Here is a 13468-nt window from a genome sequence, read left to right on the forward strand (position 1 = left end):
TGCACAGAAGGAATAACAGACACAAAGGCCAGGCCATGAGGTGGAAACAAGCACTGTCATTTCAAAGACAAAGAAGAAGGCCACTGTGGCCTGAGGAATGGAGCAAGAGGGGAATGGTAGAAAGCTGGCCCAGTAGGTCAGCGTCAGATCTCATAGAGCCGGGCTAAAGATTCTGGGAAGCCATTGAAAAAGAAGAGCAGAAAGGCATGGTCTGAGTTATATGCAGATAGGACTTTGTCGGCTGCTGCATGGAGAATTGATGTAGGGTATGAGCAAGAGTGGGAATGTGGGGAAATACTTTATATTTTTTCATTTAGCTTTCAAACTACTTTATTTCAAAAGAATTGTGTCCTTTGAACTCATATGCTAACCTACATTGTAATAGAGAATGTTTGCATGTGTAAAGGGAATTTTCTGAAAAGCTTCTTTGTATACAAACTGAAAGTACCTATGCAAGTTTTAAATATGCAAGGCTGAGAAGCATTCCTACCCCCAAAGTCCAGGCCTTAAAATTTAAAAAGGTGGCTGGTCTTCTCTCAAAGTAAATACAATTTAGGACCATTGTTAGTAATAGGTAGGTACTATCAGCCTCACTCCATTCTCTCAGCTGTCAATGTTGAATGTTAATAAGGCCAGGAACAGGATGAGGTCAGCCACATCAGAAGCTCTGTGTTGTTCTGAGAAGGTGGTATTGATTTTTAATAGCTCAGAAGCTGCGGTGATTTGCAATAGCCCTGTACTGAGAGTGAAGAGACCTGCCATAAAATTCTGGCATTGTCACTTTACCACTGTGTGGCCTTCAAGTCATAGGTCATTTGTGGAATTTAGTTTTCACACATTTGAAATAGGTCCAACACTACGAAGCTAGCAGGACTATTTTGAGGATTCTTTAAAATTATATAGAAATACTTTAAGGGCAATGAAGCCATATAAATATATACATTCTATTTTGAATTATCAATATATCTGTCAAAAACTATGGAAAGATATGGTTTATGGATAAAATTGAACTAAAAAGAGATTCAAGGGCAATGCTGATTTATATAGCTAAGGAAATTTCTAAGTCTTAAAATTATTTATATTATTAGTATATAATAAACTCACAGTGGGTAATATAGAGCCTTTCTACAATGGACACTGACTAAAACATGAGAATAAACTAGTCATTCAATGAAGGTTAACAGATTTTTAAAAAACGGCATGTACCTATACCAGCAGGTACATTGAAAAAAAGCGTTTAAAAATTGTTTTGCTTGTTTACATAATATCTTATTTCAGAATAATTTTGAAATGATTTCTGAAACAATGTCAGTAAAAATGATATAATTAAGGAAATAGATTTAAAGGGAAAATGAAGGTAGAAAAGAACATGAAGCTGGGAAGGAGTGTCATTACAAACAAACAATGCTAAAAGATGCTTGCTAAGGATTGCTCATGATTTGGTTCCGAGCTTCCTTTGAAGGCCCAGCACAAAAGGAAACATGAGTTATAAGTCATAGTGTCAATTTCACAAAAGCCAACCAACTTGGTGCAATGTAGGAATTTCTTTTGTTGTGTTTGCTTTTTCCCAAAAGATACAAATTTGTGTAAGTAAATATAACTTGAATGGTCTAATTAACCTTTCCTTTTCTCAAGTAACTAAAATGCTGAGTTACTTGCTTGGTAATGGGTCTTCAAGTTGAGAATCAGTCTCTGCAATCCACTGGTGCCACAGAGATCACCTATGATTTAAGAGGCATTTCTGTAAGCAATCTAATTTGGCAAAATAGATAATGACCTGGAAATGTATGATGAACAAAATACAGGGAAGTGGGAGAATCATACAATGGAAAGGGTATCCAGTTAAAATCTGGTTTTATGGTTTTATATCTGACACCATTGCTAATTACTGTTAATAGTTTTATTACCCCAAGACAAAAAAAAAAAAACTTTCTCAGCCTGCATTTTTTAATCTGAAAAATTCTGACTTTTGAAATAGATGACATCTATCTGCCTTTCTAGTTGTAAGAATTTGAGCTTGTAATTATAATGGGGAATCAAATAAACAAGGCAGGTTGTCTTGAAAAAGTAAAATAACATTCACAATAATAGTGAGTACCAGAATTCCAGAGAAAAAGATAACAAAAAACTGGAGAAATGGATGCTAGTTGTTAAAGCAGTGAGTCTCAAGCCACAGATCTTCAACCCTGATCCAGAGATGGAGAACCTGTTCCTCCCTCCCTTTGCCCTGCTGGGGGTAAGGACAGAGAGTCTTTCAAATGGGAGAGACTGGTGCATTTAAGAGCATGTGCACTGTGTCAAAACCAGGGAAATTAGGTTCTATGTGTATACAGAGTGCTACCTTTTTACCTGCTTCCAAGATGCTGGAAGCCAGAATAATTATCTCTTAGGAATGAGCCAAGTTCAAGAGAAAAACCAAAAGAACTGACATCACAGATTCCTCAGTAAAACATCCCAGACATTTCACTACACAGATGTCCAGTGAATAAGCTTCACCCACCTGCTCAAAGCTTCCAGTCAACTTTTTAATGCAAATAACCTGTGACCACCAGACAGTGCACAGATAAAACACAAGTAAGCATAAAACTGTGACTTGGATGAAACTTTTTTAAAAACCAAAATATTATGAATAATGTGAATATGGATATATGAGGTATGTTCATGAGATATGAACTATGAGAAGATAATAAACCTTTTGGGGAAAAACAATGCTTTAAAGACATACTTTCAAAGGAAAAAGAAAAGCTCTTAGACATTAAAATAAGATAGCAGAAACAAAAAATTTAATAGAAAATCTGGGAGATAAAGTTAAGGAAAGCTTATAGAAAGTAGAGCAAGAAAGCAAAGCTACAGAAAACAATGGAAGCAAAGAATAGGAAGATTAGTAGCACCAGGCCATAAAATCTAGCAACAGGGCACAAAAAATGGAAGAAAGGGAACTAATACAGAAATAATTCAAGAACTTCTTTGAGAACTGAGGCACAGTATTTCCATACTGAAATGGCCCACTGTACATTCATGAAAATGGATGAGAAAAGACTTACCACAATATACAGTAATGTGAAATGTGAGAATATTATATATAAATTAATAAAAATAATAACCAAAGTATCCAGATAAATATTAATAGTTCATGTTTTATTAAAAGGATCAGTCATTAATATGATAGTAAGGCATGGGGGTTAAGAGCATGAGCTCTCAACCCAGATACCCTGGGTTCTACTTCCAGGCTCTATAATTATAATATTATTACTAGCCCTAGGGCCCTGAGAAAGCTGCTGCAGCCCTGTGTCACAACTTCCTCATCTGTAAAGTGGGTAGGAAAAGTAGTACCTACCTGGCAGGTTTGTTGTGAGGATTAAATGACATGATAAACATAAATACATATAGAAATGTGACTGACACAAAGTATTGAGAGAATGTTAGCCTTTGGTGCTGAGACTTTAATTAGCAATTCTAGAAGCTAGAAAGCAACAAATCAAAGCCTTCAAAATTCTGAGGGCACATGATTTCTGTCTAGTATTCTATTCCTATCAAATTATCAGTGAAGTATGAGAATAAAATTTAAAAATTTCCGATATACACAGTCTCAAAAAGTTTACTTCCTATGTACACTTTTTCAGGAAGTTGTGTTCTGCCAAAACTAAGAAGAAAACCAAGAGAGAAGACATGGAATCCAGTTAAAGAACATCCCATGCAAACTATGGAGACAGAATCCCCAGGGCAATAGTGGAAGGAGACTTCAAAACATCAGCTAAGCCCCAGCTGAGCCTGATGTGGACAGGTCAGAAGACTCCAGGAGATTTTCTTAGTAGGGTAAAGTTGATGCCAAATGTGTACTAGTGTATTGAAAGAAAACTTGCATGACTGGGGAGGTTTTTGTGAATAAAGGAATGACAAATACATATGAAACTAAGAATAAACAACAATAACACCAGAAAAAGAAAAAAATTAAGGAAAACCAAAATTTGTTCAGAAAAGGAAAAATAATATTACCCAGTGTGACTCAGCAGTGTCTTGTGTTTATATGTCCACAATACTGTACACAGTACAATGATATAACCAATATTATAATAAAACTCTGTTGGGAAAAAATGGGGGGAAAAAAGAGTGAGTGTGTATGCTGGCGATAGAGGTGGTGAAAGAAAGCAAATTATAATTTTTCTAGAGGCAGAAGTCTATAGCTAATGCCTAAAACTGAAAAATCAAGTTTTTTGCCTGTTTCCTTGTCTGTTTTTAGAAGGGTGGAAATATGGAGACAAATATCATAAGAATCAGTTAAAAGTCCTGAAAGTGGCTGCCTCTAAGGAACAGAAATTAGAAAGAGGTTGTCAGAATTTCATATTGTTATAAAACAATATGGCTCTCTAAATTATGACCACGTGTAACTTTGATAACAATTAATACTGAATTCAAAATTAATATTATCTTAAAAAATTGGAACACAGTAAGACACCTGGTCAATGTCACAGAACTTGAAAATGGAAAAACTAGGATTCAACATCCAGCCTTTGCATATGTATATACTTCATTTTAAAGGGATGAATAAGACTCCATTAAGTGAATATTTCTTAATTTATTTAGGCAGTCCTCCATTATTAACCATTGAAGTTGTTTTAAAAGTTTCAGTATTATTTCATGTAACAAACTTCCTTATAGCCACTAATCTCAGAAAATCTCTGATTATTTATTTTAGATAAACACCTTGGCTTAAAAAAAAAAAAAGCTATAAACTCTTTAAGCCTTTTTGTATGTATTCCTAAATTACTTTCTGGGAAAGTTGTATCAAAATACTTTCATACCAGCAATAGAGGAGAGTTACTATCTTGACATACTCTCACCAGCTCTAAGTACTAATTTTCAATCAATTTTTTATTTAATATAAGGAAAATGTAATTTAATCTTAGTGAATTATCAAAAAGAAAATTAGTTTTGTTTATATGAATAGCATCTTAGTGGTCAGCAAATTTTAGGGAGCACCTACAGACATGGCCAATATTCACCTTTAGGGATCTTGTCTTCAATCAGGATATTTGGAAGTAAATGTGCTATCACCCAAGTTACACAATACTGACTTTATTATACCTGGTCTCATAAAAAAAGCTTTATTCTAAGCTGAAGGCAATTGATGAGCATAGACCTTAGATATGGTCTTTCATTTTAGATATAGTTATGCATTTTATGACTATCTTAAATTTATGCTTCATCCTTGAAAACATTCATTCAATATTCATTTAACAATGTTTATTGAGTGTATACAGTGTTCCAGGATGCATCATTTAACATACATTTATTAAGTGTATACAGTACTCTGGGATGTAAGTGCTAGGACACAGTGGTAAACAAAACATTCCTGGCCCTAAAAGCTTGATCCTTGTGTGTGATTTACATGTTAGATTCAGAAAATCCAGATAATCTCAACAACTGAAGGAGACAATGATTACTGAAAATATGTCTCTACATTATGAGAAATAGTGGTGAAAAACTCAACTTCCTGACTTCTAGCAAGTAGCTCGATCTACTTAAAAATCACTATACATCAGAATATATAAACTATTACTGTTGAAGGGTATCAAAGGATTATAATTAAATATATGGTGTGCACATGTGACTCAGAAACCAAGCATTCTCTATTCTGCTTATAAAAAATGGACTGAGAACAACCTTTTCTTCAAATGAAATATGTAGAATGTCCATAAACTCTGATTATCTTCTGACATTCTTTGTAACTTCATTTTTTGTCAGAAGAGAGATTAGAATCTAGTTCAGAAAACACAGCTCAGTGCTGTCACATAGCTGCTTCTGTCTTTGACTTGCATTGTCAATGACACTTCAAGGAAAACTGGATAGGGGACCTGGCACCTACTTTAAAATGTCAACACTGGATGAATACTTCCATGGTAAGAAGGAAAAACCTCACAGAATTTTCACCCCAAAGACATTGGCTATCCTGTTTCTCTACTCTTCGGCCTAAAAACTGCCTCTGGAGCTGTAACTCTCTTCATGAAAATACTGCTGACAAGCTATCTGGCCACAGAAAGTGCAGACAAAATCAGTTTCATCCTGCTCTCCCCTCACAATACTTCAAGAACTTGGTTTTCCTGTCAAAAGAAGATATACTGATTAAAGTCAGGGCGTATTTGAAAAAAGACAGATTAGTATACACTTAGGCTATGTCAGGACAATACTTTGATAGTGCTGTGATCGTGGAGCTTTATAACTCTCCAGTCACCATGCTAGTGAGTGGCCAGGTAAGGAATCATTATAGGAACGTCTCAAGTATCAAGGGGCGTGCTTCTCAACGTGCTTCAACAAAACAACTAATAGATAGATCCTTCTGGTTTTCTAACCATTTTCCTGTTCTTATGCTTCTTCTGGGAAGTACGGAAAAAAAGAATAGTTTTCTAAGTCAGGTGTGTATTTCAACCTTGAGTTGACTTTCAATCTTGATGCCAGTTAGTAACTATGTCATCTTGGCCTTAAACTTCTTAAACTTCAGATTTCCACCTGTAAAATTGGGGAAATGCTCTTAAGAAAGAGGAATGTAACTCCCATTTCATACTTATGGATTGTACATAGTCACTTCCTTCCAAAGAATACAATATGAAAAGAGGAAAACAACAGACTATATTTTACAGCGGAGAAAACTGACTAACAAAACCTACCTCCATTAACATCAATAGCGACAAGTCATGTTGCTAACATATACCCTTCGCATCATGTGATGAGAACAGTACCTTTCCTCTGTGATGCCATTCCCCAAAACCCCATAACCCCAGTCTTATGAGAAAAACAGAAAATCCCAAAATGAAGGACATTTTACAAAAATACCCTGACCAATACTCCTAAGAATAGGGAGCTATTATCTATCTTTCCTTGTCGCAAAAATACAATAGATATTTTAGTTATTACACATTAATTACATGTTGTTCCCACTCTGTTGATGTCAGGCTTGGCCTTGTGAATTGCTTTGACAAATGAAATGTGAGTGGAAATATCTTGTTGTTTTCATGCTCCCTTTTTCTTCTGAAACCTCCATTAAGGCCTCTCTGACAGCCCAGTACCCAGAGGGGAGACAATGAACTGCCAAGTGGCTATTGACCTGGGATAGACACGTAGCACAAGACAGAAGTAAATGTCGTAAGCTACTGGGATGTTGAGGTCACCCTATGACAGATCAGCTGATCTTTCAGCTGAGGACCTAGCTCAAACCAAGGAATGGAGTTCATCCGTTTTCTCCTTCTATTTGTTCCCCCCCTTCCCTCTCTCTCTTCCTCCATCAACTTCTAAGATTACACTTACTGATTTCTAAGTCTCTCTTTCCCCTAATAACTATCTTTATAGACTTGAGCACTCTACCTTCGCTTCTTAAATTTGCCCATAGCTCTTTCCATCATTTTTCTGGTGTTTGCAGCCAGAAGCACTCATGAGTGATTCAGGTTCAAATCAAATCCCTCAGCTATTCATGTGCTTTACCCTTCACTCTTTCCACATTCGTGTCCTGATGAAATCACATTAAAATTAACACCCAGAAATCATTTGGATGGGGGTGGGTGGGAAACAACCACAAGGGGAATTAAGGGTGTTTTTAAAGAGGTTGGGAGCTGATTATAGGCATGTAAGTCTCATACTTTCTTTTATTCTTTCAGCATTACCTATCTCCTGAATCACTGCCCAGTTGCCAGCTGCAAATCCTTGCTCCAAGGTAGGTCTGGCCAATTCTGCCATTCTTGTTGACTCATCCAACCTTCATGTTCATCCAGGACTTACTGAGGCATCTAAAAGGACTTAAATGTAGATTCCCCAATCCTGATATATCTGTACCTGATAAATAATGCACAGGGAAAATAGGCAGGAAGGTCTCTTCTTAATCAGGTCCAATTTCAATTTCACATGCATGCAACTTATGTAGGACAACATTATCATTAGATTCACTCAGCCTTCACAAATCAAAATATACAAGCAACCATCTTTGCAGGAAGAGAATATCCACTGCACAAAACCAGAATGATCTTTGAAGGGGTGGTGCTATCAAACAATAGCAGAAGGAGCCGGTGTTCTGAAATCAGACACACTCAGCATCAGTTTCAAGATTAATTCGTTGGCACAGATAGCAAGATGTTGCTCACTGTCTTCAGGTAAGAGCACACACAATTTTTTTTTTTCTGGTTGCTGGCAAAAAGGATTGAAAGGTTTGATTTTCCTTCTCAATTTCAATCTTCAAATTTATATTGCCCTCTAAGAAGCTCATTTATAACATCTCTTTCATCAGAAGACATCAGCTATGTCTGCCCAGGAGGGTTCTCTGGACACCCGGGAACAAAATGTGAAGAGTCAGTCTGCACAGGAGTTGGTTGTCCAGGAGCTTCTTCCATAAAAAGTTTTTTGGGCACAGCTGTGCCTGGAGTTTAAAGGAGATTGTCCTTTAAATTGCACAGGGGTGAGTTGTTATGGTGAGATGGGAAAGAAATGGCATATTTCAGAAATATAAATATTCAGAAATATATATATCATATATATAATATATAAAATATAAATATTCAGAAATATAAAAGAAAGGTACAATCTTTTTTTTTTCAAAAAAAACTGGAATAGGATACATTTTTCTACTACAAAAAGCTTAATTATATAGTTCAGAAATACAGAAAATTATTCAGTTTATTTTATTATAATTGGCAACTAGATAAAATTTGGATAAAACTGATTCTAAATCCTATAAAGGCCCGATGGTAGTTAGTTAGGGCTACATAGCTTCTAAAAAGCTGATTGAGCAATTTTCACAATGTTTAATAATCATACAAAATTTGCACTACTCTTCTTTTCCAGGCCAAGAAAGGGAAAAAAGTGGGGAGTGATGGATGGCACAATTCACCTGGAAAATATTTAATTGCCTTACAGGTTTTGTTAATTCAGCAAATTGGTCCTAAATTTTCCTGAGCTTACTGAAACCCTTGCTGTTCATCAAATTTCTATTTTTTCCTTCCTTGCTCTCTTGTTTTGTTTTTTAAAGATTATTTTACTATATAGTTTAAATCTTAGTTTTAAAGTTTTTTATAGGAGCAAGAGCCAGTTTGCTAAATACTTTATGCCTTTTTTGTGTAAGTTCATGACCCTGTCTCTATAACAACTTCCTAATATATATATTTTTGAACACAACTTACATCTCCTTGAAGACAAAGCAGGAAGGTCATAGATTAAATATTCTGATCACCGCATGCAATTTCTAGGAAGAATAAATCAATAGAAACAATTAAAAATGTGTCAAACATAATAAAAAGAACAATTACCCATCAAACAGATGCTTATCATCTTGACAATTTGAGACAGAGGTTAAAGCCCAGAAAGTACAACATTTGAATTCATAAGAGTAAGGAATGCACTCTTAAAATATCAAGAGGTAGATTCCAATACTTTTCAGAATATAGACGCTCCTTGACTTACAATGCGGTTACATCCTGATAAACCCATAACAAATTGAAAATATCCTAAGTTGAAAATGCACTTAATACATCTAGCCTGATGAACATTATAGCTTAGCCTAGCCTACCTTAGACATGCTCAGAAAAAATTACATAGCCTACAGGTGGGAAAAATCATCTAACACAAAGCCTTTTTTATAATAAAGTGTGGACTATCTCATGTAGTTTATTGAACACTATACTGAAAGTGGAAAAACAAAATGGTTGTATGGGTACTCATTACAGTTTCTAATAATTTTCTACACAATTTTATGCTGTAGCTCCATCTTCTATTGCTTAAAACTTCAGAGAAGTCATCTACATAGATGATTGACATCATATTGGTAAAAACAAGGAAAAGTGTTTGCCATGGCTTATGTAAGGCAGGACAAAAGGAACAACCATTGGAGATGAGACAAAACTAAAACTGTGAGTTCAGTGAGAGTAGGAAATGAAAACTACAGGTGTCCATGAAAACACTCATTTAACAGCTATCTCTCAGAAGGTAGGATGGTGATGAAAAGAAGTGGATTTTTTACTTCCCGAAGGGACAAAAGAATTGAGTTACCTTAAAAAAAATTGTGTTAATTTGCCTGAGATTTAAAGTAATACTTCTATATGATAAATATCAAACCTATACAATTATTTTAGAAATTTTTATGGAAGATGGTACTACCAATGCAAATATGTTTTCTTAGTCATCTTATTGTGTCATATATATTATCTCCTCCATGTGCAGGTTGGAAGAATATTATTATCGTCATTTTCAAGATGTAGAAATTGGGACATGAAGAGGGGTGGTGATTTTCTGAAAGCCCATCTGTAAGTGAGAAGTAGAATAAATCACCCAGTCTGTGCTACTATGCTAGAGCAGCCCAAACTAAGACGATAAGCCAGCTAAAAGTAAGACTGTTGTGATCCTATTCCTCTATTCCTTGGCAGCTCCCAGCATTTCTCAATGAAAAATGCTAAGGTTCAATAAGCAAAGTCTCAAAACCACTGATCGTCTCCAACTTTCACTTCATGAATGTTGAAGAATAGGGAGTGATGTCGAGTGCCTAAGAGACTTGAAAATAGATATCTTGATCCTAGTCTGCTATTGTCTTCTGCACCGTGCACATGCAAAGAAAATATTTACATTACATACACGAGTCATTAATGATAATACTAATAGGACTGCATAGCTGTATAATACTTTACAAAACACTCTCTCACTTATGATCACACTTGGCTCCCACACCACTTCCATTTCCAAAGTAGGAAAGTGAGGCTCAAAAAGAAGTTACTAGCCTTAAGTCACAGAGCTGGCATGTTGTTAGGTTTAGACTCAAGCACAACTCTGCCTATATTTAGGCTAATGTAGTACACTCTCTGTAGCACAGAAATGTGAGGCTCACAGACCTCTGCCAAGCTCTATATTCATGTATCCAACCAATAATGAGCTATCTCCACCTTGGCTGCCCCACAGGTACCCCCAACTCATAACAGCCAGAGTTGGGCTAACATCTCTGCCACCCCATCAAACACATACAGGTGAAACCTGGACATCTATATTTTTTTAAATCTCCCCAGGAGGTAATAATGTGTGGCTAAAATTGTGACACACTGATGTAGAGAATAGAACTCCAGCTTTTTCATATAGCACACAAAGCCTCTGTGACAGTTCCAGGCCCACCTCTCCAAACTTACCCTCCTCTACTCTGTGCCTGACACTTTGCATTTCATGATCATAACACTTGGAGTTCATTGAACTTGGAACATTATTTTACCTGTTTGCACATTATGTTCTTTCTCACTTTCCATATACCTAATGAACTCCTATTCATTCTTTAAAAGAACCCACTCAAGCAGTGACTCTAGGGTGAAGATTTCTCTGAACTTTTTAGACAACAGTTCATGGCCTCTTCTTCTGGTTCCACTTAACCATGTATATTATTTTATTATTGCATTTATAATAATGACTCAACTATCCCCCTTACTGAACTGTTGGCAGTGCCATGTCTTGTTTATATTTTTTTTCCATAATGGGGATAGAGTTTTCCTGTTTACCACTACATCTCATTTGCCCCCTTTTGACTCAGTACAAAATATTCTGATTTTGTGAGACCATTCTTTCTCCTATCCGTGAAAGAGCCATGAACATTGCTTGAGAGTATCTCCGGCATATTATCTGTAGCAAAACTACAGGGATTGGCAGAAAAAACAAATTAAGTCAACAATCTAAAGACTGATGACCACAGCCTGAGTCCCTGGTAGTTGGTAAAATAAACAACATGTATTTATTGCATGTCTGCTGTATGCTTGGCTCTGTACTAGGCATCTCAGCATTACAACAGGTAATCTCTACTTGAAGTCACTCACTTTCTAGTTTGCCACCCTACCCATATGAAGGACTTGGGGTATGCATATTTGCAACTTAGCTAAGGAAAAAATAAAGAGCTAGTAGTAATCTGTATCCCCAAAACCTTAAAATAAGAATAAGCAATACATTATATGATTTGTGTATAGGAGTCTTCCCAACCTTACTGTGGATGTCTATAATTCCTTAAATAGAGTCTCATCTTGTCAGTATAAGGTTTTGATCCCTGTTAAAACACAAGTAACCCTGTGGGGAAAATTAACCTGTTGTTAGTTAATTATACCATCCTGTTAATGAAATATCTAGAAGTAGGTTTTTAGGAAGACAAAAGATGAGAGCAAGAGGGAGTGTAGAAAAGAGACATTAGGAAGTAGGTAAAAATTGAAGAATTAAGCACTAGGAAAATGATTCCATAGGATTTAGTTCAAATGTTATGAATTATTGTTTTGGGTGAGCAAACTTAAGGTGAATTGTTATGTAAAAATAAAAGAATATTAAAATTTGGCTATTTCTAATAATCTTTAGAAATATCTGTACTTACTTAAAAAATAAATATATACTAGAATGAACAAATAAAAAAGTTATTGATGATAAAGCCACTATGTCAGAGATAGCCACAATATCCAATGATAGGGGTAGTTCAATTAACTATAGTATTTGTAAACATTGGACTTCTATATAACCATTACAAATAATGTTCTAAAGCAGTATAATTTCTTAATTTCTTAAACTGTTATAGAATAGGAAAGATATGTAGGATATAGTGAAATAAAAAAATAAGATTATAAAATATTATATAATACCATAGTCCTAAATTTGTGGAAAAATATATATATGCATACACATACAAACACAGAAAAAATATCTAACCCCAGTATTAATAATGATTGTCTTTGCATGAACCTGGTGTAGGGAAACTATGAACTTTTATTATAAGGAAATAAAGATTTTTCTTATCTATGTTCCTTAATTCTGTTTTAAACTGCAATTTTAAAATTATTATAAATTTTAAATGAAGTTCAGGCAAGTTTTAAAATTCTAATGGATTCTGCTACATTACATGGGATTATCAATAGTAAAGCAAAGTGAGGGAAACATGTGCACAAGTACATGACGAAGAGCCCAGTGAAGATTCTACGAACAAGAGAAGTACTAAAGCTGGCCAAAGGATCACTATATGCAAGATCCTGCTTACATGACAAAAGCAAACAAACCCAGAGCATCCACATAATTTAAAAATATTTAAAGTCAAATAAGGTTTGCAAGATGGACAAATTTTTCCATTCATGGAAATAAACACTTGTGACAAGGATGGAACTTAGAAACACAAAACTGCTGAAGACACCAGCAAGAAAGGGTGCCGAGAGCCAAAATGAATGATACACAAATTTGAGAGATTCTACACATAAGTGAAACTACATGTGCCTGCATGTTTCCACTCCTAAATCTGGGAAAATTAGTCAGCCTAGTCACACTATTAATAGAAACCACAAAAAGCACTTGTAAAATTCAAAAAAAGATTGCATGGGAACATGTATTTATTATATAATACCATTTCGTCAACTTATATTGCAGTTCACTATGTCCATCTGTATTTGTCTTATTTCCTCCCTCCTTGAACTCAGAGGATCAGATTTTAGGAGCCTGTTCT

The sequence above is a fragment of the Microcebus murinus genome, chromosome 1 (assembly GCF_040939455.1).
Source record: "Microcebus murinus isolate Inina chromosome 1, M.murinus_Inina_mat1.0, whole genome shotgun sequence".
In the NCBI taxonomy this organism is placed as follows: Eukaryota; Metazoa; Chordata; class Mammalia; order Primates; family Cheirogaleidae; genus Microcebus; species Microcebus murinus.